This window comes from Gekko japonicus, unplaced genomic scaffold (genome assembly GCF_001447785.1).
Source record: "Gekko japonicus isolate JY-2015 unplaced genomic scaffold, Gekko_japonicus_V1.1 scaffold5418, whole genome shotgun sequence".
Lineage (NCBI taxonomy): Eukaryota > Metazoa > Chordata > Lepidosauria > Squamata > Gekkonidae > Gekko > Gekko japonicus.
In genome coordinates this window covers 28,647-39,757 of record NW_015173854.1, presented here as the reverse complement: position 1 = coordinate 39,757, position 11,111 = coordinate 28,647, and the positions used below count along the sequence as shown (strand labels likewise).

The following is an 11,111-nucleotide window of genomic DNA, read 5'->3' as shown; positions in this document are numbered from 1 at the left end:
ATCAGGATGATCTATCATGATTAAAGCCTGCAGGGGTAATTCCCTGCAGGTGTCAGCTGCAGACCATCTTGGAATCTAAAGCACTTTATTATTATTATTAGTATGTTGGTTGTGATGTGTGATTTTATTGGATTTTATAATTTTATGTATGGGCTTATGCCTTTGTAAGCCGCCCTGAGCCCGCTAGCGGGGTAGGGTGGGGTAGAAATACCTGAATAAATAAATAAATAAAAAATAAATAATGTAGCACAAGTACATGAACCCTGATCCTCAAACCAAGACAAAGACGCTCCTTCCGATCTGAGGGCAATCCAGGATGTGTCTTCTTGATCAGGGTCAGTGATGTTGCTCCATCTGCTTTAGGTTCCTTTCTGCCTTTTTGATATATTCCCCTCTCCCTCTTCATACCAAGTCAGTAAAGGCATCTTTTTGCAGTAGAAGGCGGCCCAAGAGAAGGGGAAGGATATGGAGGAGCAGGACCCAGAAGGACCAGGAACTGGCAAGACAGCAAGGAAAGACCCCCCTCCCATCCAGGCGGGGAGTGGTGCTGAACTCTGGGAGAGAGCGGTGCCAGAGGTCCTGCCTCAGGAGACGGGGATCCCAGAGGAGCATCGCCAGCGTTTCCGGCAGTTCTGCTATCAGGAGGCTGCTGGGCCCCGAGAGGTTTGCAGCCAGCTTCACGGACTCTGCAAGCACTGGCTGGAGCCGGAGAGGCACTCCAAGAAGCAGATCCTGGACCTGATGATCCTGGAGCAGTTCCTGGCCGTTCTGCCCGAGGAAATGCAGCGCTGGGTCAGAGGATGCGGGCCGGAGACCAGTTCCCTGGCGGTGTCCCTGGCCGAGGGCTTCCTCCTGAGTCGGACAGAGGACATGCGGCAGGCAGAGCAGGGGAGGGAGCTTCATGCCATCTGTTCAAACTGTGACCTTCAGCCTTAGCCTAAGGCCCCCCTGCCCGATATGTGTCCCTCCACCAGGGCAGATAGAAACCCACAACCCTGATTCTTGCCGCTGTGTTTGAAGCAGCTCTGATGATGGATGCAGGGGTGAGGATGGGCAGGGGCAAGATCCGTCTCCTTGGTCTTTCACATTCCTCCTCTTACCTGCTTCCCTTCCTGCAGTTTCAGATGTGGGGACCGTCTGTGAAGATGGAAGTGAAGTTCTCTGAGGAGGAAGGGTCTCCTTGGGAGGAGGAGCAGAAGGCGCAGGCCCAGGAGCATTCCCAAGATGCCCTCTCTCGTGGTAAGGGTGCTTTGTACCCAGGTTTGGGCACATGGGGAATTTGTTAGATAGAAGGTTCAGGACAGGAGAAAAAAGAAATATTTATGCAGAACCCACAGAGTGGACTGCTGAGACTTAGTGCCATAAGATGTAATGGTGGCCACTCACTTGAGGGGGGAATTATACAGACTCACGGAGGGCAATTCCCTTCTTCTTCTTCTTTTTATGCTTGATTTATAAATTTTCAAAAAAAAGATACAATAGAAAATAAGACAGATCTTGTACAACAAGATAAAAGATTTTTGGAGTCATATATAATGGTTATTGTTTTGCACAATAATTCTTATCTATCCAAGTGTAAAAAAATTTCCATCTACATTTAAACAGTGTTTCATCTCTACCCTGTATCATTGTAGATAGTTTGTCCCTTTCTACCGCCTCTAATACTTTGTGGATTAATTCCGTCCTAGAGGGTATTCCCTCTTGTTTCCAGTATTTGGCAAACAGAATACGTGCTGCTGTGATTATATATGTGATAACATATTTCTCTTCTACTCTATATTGATCAGGTAGCATATTTAATAAAAAGCGTTCTGGGGATAAAGGTAAATCCATCTTTAAAATTTCTGAAATAAGTTTATGTACCTTAAACCAGTAACGCTGTGTTACTCTGCACCTCCACCAATTGTGATAGAAGGTGCCCATGTTATTTTTACATTTCCAGCAATTTTTTGAAAGGTTTGGATAGCATGTCGCCAATTTATCCGGCGACCAATGCCGCCTATGGAACATTTTGTACCCATTTTCCATGTAAGGAATTGATCTTAAGTATTTCACAGATTTCCATATTTTGGACCAAGTGTCTATTTCACTTCTCATAGGAACACAGGAGAATATAAGAGGGGTCATGTTGGATCAGGCACTAACTTCAAGAAAGAAATCAAAAGACACAAGGACACAGCCCTGTGTCAAATGGAGATGCACACGAGTCGTAAGAACATAAGAACATAAGAGACGCCACTTGCTGAGGTCTTTACTTCTCTCCTACCCTGGAAGACATGTGTTATTGGGGTCTGAAGACCAGCTCCTCTTCTCTCTCATCACACCTGGAAAGAAAATCTGTACAATCCCAGGACTAGAAATGATAAGAACATAAGAGACGCCAATGTTGGATCAGGCCAAAGGCCCATCCAGTCCAACATTCTGTGTCACACAGTGGCCAGAAATACCAGTGCCATCAGGACGTTCACCAGTGGGGCCAGGACATTAGAAGCCCTCCCACTGTTGACCCCCCCAAGCACCAAGAAGATAGAGCATCACTTGCCCCAGAGTCCCTATCTATACCTTGTGGCTAATAGCCACTGATGGATCTCTGCTCCATATGCTTATCTAATTCCCTTTTGAAGCCGTCCATGCTTGTAGCCGCCACCACTTCCTGTGGCAGTGAATTCCAAGTGTTAATCACTCTTTGGGTGAAGAAGTACTTCCTTTTATCCGTTCTAACCCGACCGCTCAGCAATTTCATGGAGTGCCCACGAGTTCTTGTATTGTGAGAAAGGGAGAAAAGTACCTCTTTCTCTACCTGCTCTTTCCCATGCATAATCTTATAAACCTCAATCATGTCACCCCTCAGTCATCGTTTCTCCAAGCTAAAGAGCCCTAAGCGCCTTAACCGTTCCTCATAGGGAAAGTGTTCCAACCCTTTTATCATTCGAGTTGCCCTTTTCTGCACTTTTTCCAAAGCTATAATATCCTTTTTAAGGTGTGGTGACCAGAATTGCACTTCTCATGGGAACACAGGAGAATATGAGAGAAGCCATGTTGGGTCAGGCACTTTTCAAAAAAGAAATCAAAAGGCACAAGAGAAATATTTCACGTCAGGCCTCCTAGGATCCGACCTTGTGTGTCAAACGGAGATGCACACGAGTTGAATGATGTTGCTCTTGCATGCCTAGAAATGAACAACATGGAAAAAAATCTTTTCTAATATTAACTTGTGCCACAATGTGAAATAAACTCACCTTAGCAGAGTAAAATTCAATATAAAGAAAATACCTTCTAATTTTGGTCAGCTCTGAACGCCTCTTGTCTTGAAAGCTATGGGGTGGCTATGGGGCAGCTGCGTCTTGATGGCCCTCTCCACCCCCACACCATATGGGGAGCCAACGAGAGAGAAGAGCGGGATTTCAAGCGGAGGCTTTGTGCTCCCTTCATGCGCTGCGGGTGGGCTTGTGTCAGTTTGGAAAGTGTTTGTGGATTCTCACCTTCCGTGTCTCCAGCATCAGGGCCACATCCTGCAATCCTATCTTCGTGGCTTTCTCTGCCCCGTAGCTTTTGGTCCTGAATGACATTCTGGCTGGCCCCTTGGAAGGCTGTGAAGTCCACTGGTCTCCTGCCATGCAAAGGAGGTCTCTGTTGCACTTACACTGACTGACCGGTTACTGATCAGAAGGGAGCAAGTGCAGGCAGGTGGAGAGTGCAAATCATTGGTATTTTATTGACGTTTCTTATAGTCAACTCAAGGCGGGTGATGCAGAGAGAGTCAGAACAATCCACTGATTCAAGAGTGCAGCAGGGGGGACGCCGGGAGTGTAGCCCAGTGCAGGATTACTCCCGAGCAGCCCCACTGAGCCGCAATGAGGACCACTGGAGGCAGCCTGGCTGCAAACCGGTCCGTCCATCTGCGTCTGGGAGCTGGAAAGAGGACGGGAAGCGTTTTGAATTTCTGTCCAGCACTGCAAGGGTTAAAGGGACGAAGCTGTTTGCTAGAGAGGCCGAGCAAGTGTGGAGGGGGCAGGGAATAAGGTCTTAGATCTCGGAGGAGAGGAATCGGTTTTTCTCTGCTCTGTAAATGAGGGGTTTTTTTTGGTGGGGGGATAATCAGTGTCTTTAAGTACAAGAAAATTCAATGTATGGAACTGGCGTTCAATTGCTGGTCATTTTAATTCTGCAAAAAAAGATGCCACTGCTATTGAGTCGGAAGGTCGTCCAGTCCGTGATGGCAAATTCCTGGACAATTGGGGGTGGGTGGGTGGAGACTGGGGGGAGATCAGTGGAGTATAATACCACAGAGCTTACTCTCCAATGCAGGCATTTTTCTTGGGGGGGGGGATTGTTCTCAGTACTTTGACGATCAGTTATAATTCTGGGTGATGTGTCACACAGTGGCCCAAACCCAGGTGCCATCAAGAGGTCCACCAGGGGGGCTGGAGCTTCTAAACCCCTCCTGCTGTTGCCCCACAAGCACCAAGAATACAGGGAATCACTGCCCCTCACATAGAGTTCCATCTAGACCTTGTGGCTAATAGCCAGTTGTGGACCTGTGCTCCAGATGTTTATCCAGTCCTCTGGAGGCTGTCTAGGCTTGTAGCTGCCACTACTTCCTACAGGATTGAATTCATAAGAACATAAGAGATGCCAGTGTTGGATCAGGCCAAAGGCCCATCCAGTCCAACACTCTGTGTCACACAGTGGCCCAAACCCAGGTGCCATCAAGAGGCCCACCAGGGGGGCTGGAGCTTCTAAACCCCTCCTGCTGTTGCCCCACAAGCACCAAGAATACAGGGAATCACTGCCCCTCACATAGAGTTCCATCTAGACCTTGTGGCTAATAGCCACTGATGGACCTCTGCTCCATAGGTTTGTCTAATTCCCTTTTGATATTCCACATGTTAACTAAAATATTCCTGTCTAACACCCTGACCTGGACAGCCCAGGCTAGTCAGATCTCAGAAGCTAAGTGGGGTCAACTCTGGCAAGTACTTGGATGGCAGACCTCCTTGGAATACCAGAGGGGGTATGCGGGGGCAGGCTTTATTCAGCCACCTCTCTGAATATCCTCCAGGCCCCCAGTAGGGGTCAGTCACCAGAGGTCGCCATGATTTCCAGTTGCAGACACACACACTAGTTATTAAAATACCAAAAAGAAAAAGAAAAACTCCTGTCTCACCCAACTTCTGTTAGAGGGACTCAAGGCGGCACACAAAATAAAAGTTGACATGGCACCCCTGGGAACTTTGGAGGTGGGGCCAGGGGTGGATGTGATGTCACAGTGATGTTTCATCCTGCTGAAAATCTCGACGTGACATCAGAGCATCAGCAGGCACTCTAGAAACCGCTTGATATTACCCTGAAGGTCTCAGCTGCGTTAATGTCACCTCTGGGTTTTTGGACAGGTGTGATTGTGATGTATTGTTTGACCACATTTCTTTCCCCCCCCCCTTCTCTTGCATTGAGCAGGGATGCTGTCACAGTTTCGAGCTTTAGAGTTCACAGTATAAATTTCACATGTCAGAGAACTCTGAAATGTGTTGGTAGTGTTTGAAACACCCCCCCCCCCACACCCCCGAGGCTCATAGGCACCTGGTGCTTCCCTTCCTCCTCTCCCTAAAGTTTACTCAAAATCATTGCATATTTTGTTGAGTGTACGCAGTGCAAGGTTTCACAGCCCTGGAAACAGGAGTGCAAAAGCAGGATATGCACAAGGAAAGAAAATATGAAGTCTAGGCTCAGACCCTTTCTTCCAACGTTCTCTCCCTCCCAGGCAGTGAAGAGACAGTGTTGAGTCGTCGTCTTTGTGGAGGAGTGGAAATGGCTGCTGCCTCTGCAGTCCAGGTAGGGGAGATGAGCAGGGGACCGCCTGAGTTCCCCCTCCTTTCTCAGGGGGGCTTTTGCTCCTGCAGTGGCTTCTCTATTGTCCAAGCAAGAGAGCCTCTGAATGTCACGCCCTTGACCCCCCCAAGCCCTCTATCCTCCACCCTCCCAGAATGCCCGTTTCCTGAGTGCAGTCTTGCCTGACACGATCTCTGATGAGGAAGTCTGCTTTTTCTTTCAGTTTCCAGCTTCTTTTGAGGACGTAGCCGTGTATTTCACTGTGGCAGAGTGGGCCCTGCTGGATCTGGACCAAAGAGCGCTCTACTGGGAAGTCATGCTGGAGAATTATGGGATCGTGGCCTCTTTGGGTAAGCATCGTTCCTAGTTGCCGAAGGTGTCAATTGCTGCCATTGCAATGATGTGTGAATCAAAATATCACAGAATAGTATGTCATTGTGGAGCCTGGCCCTGTACTTAACACACATCTCTCCTTATATATAATTGAGTAGTGGGGTGGCACTTTCTGAACATTACACACACCCATAAATCAGTTGGCTCCATGATGTGTCACTCAGAAACTGTCCCTATCCACTGGCTGTGTTCCCTGAGTCCCACCCACAGAAGCGGCGCCCACCAAAACATTCTTCAGAAGACAGTTGCTTCGCTCTGGTGAACACAGCTACTTTCTTCGCTTTTCTCGCCAGACGATGATTGTTTCCTTCAGGGGACAAAACCCACCGTCTTTAGCCTCCAAGCCAAGTTTGCTGAGGCAAAACGTTCGTGAATGGAAATAAAAATTGCCAAGTAAACAGCTGTCAGTGTAGCAGAGATGCCGGGGGGGGGGGGAGGGAACCAGCCCAGGTTATGCAAAAAAAGCCAGTGGATACACACACAAGCAGAGATAGAGGATGGGACCAGACACACAGAAATCAGGAAGCCAAAAACCTGAGACATGCTGCAAAGCAGAAATATATTTCTAGAGCTTGTTGTATTGTTTTTTCATACAAGCTTTACTGCTAGTAAGAACATAAGAGAAGCCAGTGTTGGATCCAGAAGGAACCGCGCCCCAAGCTGTGGCCAGCATAAGAGGCAGGGTGGGTGTCTCGGCCTGAGGTGGAGACAGACAAAGGCCTTGGGTCACTCTTCCTCCTCATTTCTGTCTTTCTCTTCCAAAGAAGGCACGGATGTGCGAGACACTGCAGTGGAGACAGACGAAGGTCTGGAGAGTTTCTCAAGAGGATCTCAACAGAATATTTTCTTTCCGAGTGAGTCGGCTGCGAGTGAGTCTGCTTCATCATCATTATGTCAAGGGAATGGATAAAGAATAGCCATAGCAGATTTCTGTTTCACTTCTTAGCAACTCTTGGTTGGGTAGAATGATAACCCTCTCTGGGTAAGGCGGGAGGGAGGGAGGCCTTTTGGGACCTGAGATCTTGGGAATTCTTTCTGGGGCTGAGCTCAGTTGCGGCTCTTTTAGAAGAAGAAGAGGAGGAGGAGGAGGAGATTGGATTTATACCCTGTCCTTCACTATCCGCTGGAGTCTCAGAGCGGCTTACAATTCGCTTCCCTTTCCCTCCTCACAACAGACACGGTGTGAGGTGGGTGGGGCTTAGAGAGCTCGCTCAAGAACTGTCCTTGAGAGAACTGCTCTGAAAGAAGTTGTGACTGACCCAAGGTCATACCAGCAGCTGCATGTGGAGGAGTGGGGAATCAAACCCGGTTCTCCCAGATTAGAGTCTGCACTCCTAACCACTACACCAAACTGGTCCCTTTAGGGCCTGCTCTGTCCTTAAATACTGGATATTCCAGGAAAAGATGAGGTATTTACTTGAGAACAGGTTTGCTGGATGAGTCAGACGCCCATCAGCCTTTTCATACTCTGGTCAGTTGAATGTCTCCAGGCCTCCCCTCTCTCCACCAACAACTGGTATTCCTATGGGATTTCTCTTAGAACTGTGAGGTATGCTTGGTGAGGATCTGACTTCCCCCCCACCTCAGCAGACACGTATTATCGGGATCTGAAAACCAGCTCCTCTTCTTCCTCATCACACCTGGATGGAAATTCTGTAGAATCCCAGGACTAGAAAATACAATCACTTTTTGTATTTTATCATCAAAAGACCTGCATGGCAAGGCATACAGGAAAGGCAGAGCAATAGATCTTTGGCACCTTTTCCCTTAAAATATATTTGGGGAGTTATGAGGAGGGGAGGGATAGTCAGAACACAGAAAAGGCTCTACTGGAGGGCTGGCCATAGAAAAGTTGTGACCTGAGGCTCAGGAGATAAAATGTACACTCATTGATTAGGATTTCCTGATTGGTGGCTTGGCTCTTTGTGTGAGTGGTGATTGGACCTCCCTCTTTATTCCAGCAGGAGATGTTGAAGAGTCACTTGGGGAATTTCAGGTGTTCTCCCTGGAAAAAGCCAAGAATGAACAGGCCGAAGGAATCTTTGGAAATAGAGAAGGACCAGAGAGGCAAGAAGGAAACCATATGGTGAAGACGGGGGCTGAGTCCATTCCTTGCCAAGAAGACAACTTCCATGAAATCCCAGTCTACAGCTGTCTCCAATCTACTCATTCTACTCATTTCTACTCAAAGTCGTGTATCGGCTCCAAGAGTGGAATTACGTTCTCCAGCGGAACAAAGGATAATGTATATTTTCCAAACCACATTACACTGAAAGCATGGAAATGTTCTTACTCTGGAAACGACTTCAAATACGGACCGCAGCTTCTTGTACACCAGAAGATACAGAAGGCACAGAAGCTTTTTGAATGCTCAGAGTGTGGAAAGAATTTCAAAATGAATTCCAGTCTACAAAAGCACCGAAGAACCCACTCAGGGGAGAAACCCTTTGAATGCTCAGAGTGTGGAAAAAGATTTAGTCGGAGTTGTATTCTTCAACAGCATCAAAGAACTCATAAAGGGGAGAAACCTTTTGAATGCTCAGAGTGTGGAAAGAGATTCAGTCAGAGTGGCCATCTTCAAAGGCACCAAAGAATCCACACAGGGGAGAAACCTTTTGAATGCTCAGAGTGTGGGAAGAGATTCAGTCAGAGCTGCAGTCTTCAAAAGCATCAAAGAACCCACACAGGGGAGAAACCTTTTGAGTGCTCAGAGTGTGGGAAGAGATTCAGTCGGAGTTTTAGTCTTCAACAACACCAAAGAACCCACACAGGGGAGAAACCTTTTGAATGCTCAGAGTGTGGAAAGAGATTCCATCAGCATGGCAGTCTTCAATATCATCAAAGAACCCACACAAGGGAGAAAACTTTTGAATGCTCAGAGTGTGGAAGGAGATTCAGTACGAGTGGCAGTCTTCAAAAGCACCAAAGAACGCACAGAGGGGAGAAACCTTTTAAATGCTCTGAGTGTGGAAAGAGATTCAGTATGAGTTATAATCTTCAAAAGCATCAAGAAACCCACACAGGGGAAAAACATTTTGAATGCTCAGAGTGTGGTAGGAGATTCATTCAGAGTGGCAGTCTTCAAAGGCATCAAATAACCCACACAGGAGAGAAACCTTTTGAATGCTTAGAGTGTGGTAGGCGTTTCCATCTGAGTTCCAGTCTTCAAAAGCATCAAAGAACCCATACAGGAGAGAAACCTTTTGAATGCTCAGAGTGTGGAAAGAGATTTAGTCAGAGTTGCAGTCTTCAAAACCATCAAAGATCCCACACAGGGGAGAAATCTTTTGATTGCTCAGAGTGTGGAAAGAGATTCAGCCAGAGTTCCAGTCTTCAAAAGCACCGAAGAACCCACACAGGGGAGAAACCTTTTGGATGCTCAGAGTGTGGAAAGAGATTCAGCCAGAGTTCCAGTCTTCAAAAGCACCGAAGAACCCACACAGGGGAGAAACCTTTTGGATGCTCAGAGTGTGGAAAGAGATTCAGCCAGAGTTCCAGTCTTCAAAAGCACCGAAGAACCCACACAGGGGAGAAACCTTTTGGATGCTCAGAGTGTGGAAAGAGATTCAGCCAGAGTTCCAGTCTTCAAAAGCACCGAAGAACCCACACAGGGGAGAAACCTTTTGGATGCTCAGAGTGTGGAAAGAGATTCAGCCAGAGTTCCAGTCTTCAAAAGCACCGAAGAACCCACACAGGGGAGAAACCTTTTGGATGCTCAGAGTGTGGAAAGAGATTCAGCCAGAGTTCCAGTCTTCAAAAGCACCGAAGAACCCACACAGGGGAGAAACCTTTTGGATGCTCAGAGTGTGGAAAGAGATTTATTCGGAATGCCAGTCTCCAACGGCACCAAAGAACCCACACAGGGGAGAAACCTTTTGGATGCTCAGATTGTGGAAAGAGATTCAGTCAGAATTCCGATCTACAAAAGCATCAAAGAACCCACAAAGGGGAGAAACCTTTTGAATGCTCAGAGCCAGGGCCCAGCAGAGTGAATGAAGGTCACGTGCCCCTGTTTGCTTCCAAGCGGACCCAGCTCCATTCTCACCACCCTAATAAGGCAAAAGGACTTCCAAAAAGAAATAGGAAGATGGAGAGGTAGCATCTGAAAGAACATGGAAATTTCCCAGGGCAGAAGCTCATTTGGTCACCCAGAAATGAGAACGAAGACTGACTCCTCACTCCATATGGCGCTTTTTGGCAACCCCCTTCCTGCCTTCTGAGTCAGAGAGAATGGCCTATCTGAGAAAGTGAGCTTTAACTCATGAGAGTTAATTTACAGAGAACGTGGCTCACCTTTCCTGCTTTCAGACTCCAACAGATAAAACTTAATAGCTCAATTTATTGAGGAAAAGCCTCAGTCAAGCCCATGTTTGTTTGGATGAAGATACAAAAAGATTTGGAAAGATTGTACAAACTAAAATGATAGTGGCTGGAAAGAATCCCTGCGGTAAAAATGAACGGTTTGTCCAAATTAATTTTGTGTTTCAGTTGATACCAGTCAATATACAAAGGCTCTGATGGACTGGCAGAAACAAATAAATACATTTATATGGAATGGCATACAACTAAGAATTAGATTTACGGTTTTACAGAATGAGAAATAACAGGAGGCTTAGCAGTACCTAACAAACTATACCACCAAGCAACTGGTTTGGTTAGGATTGCAGATTGGATCAATCAAGTTAATCACTGAGATATCTTTACACATCTTCAGTTTTATGATGATTGTAATTTTTTTTGGAGTTCCATGATATATGTTTTATTGTAAACATTTTTCATATAGTTTGTATCGCTGTTAAGTGGTATCGTGCGGTATGCTTTGGTAGACATTATCTATCAGCTGATTCTGTGTGTGTGTATAAAGTGGTGTGTGTCCCTTTTAGAGAGAC

General features: G+C 46.8%; 1 pseudogene; it reads left to right on the top strand.

The window, feature by feature from the left end:
- LOC107120846 overlaps window positions 1-10,321 on the top strand; it is a 23,526-nt pseudogene extending 13,205 nt beyond the window's left edge.
- The last annotated feature ends 790 nt before the right edge of the window (window positions 10,322-11,111 follow it).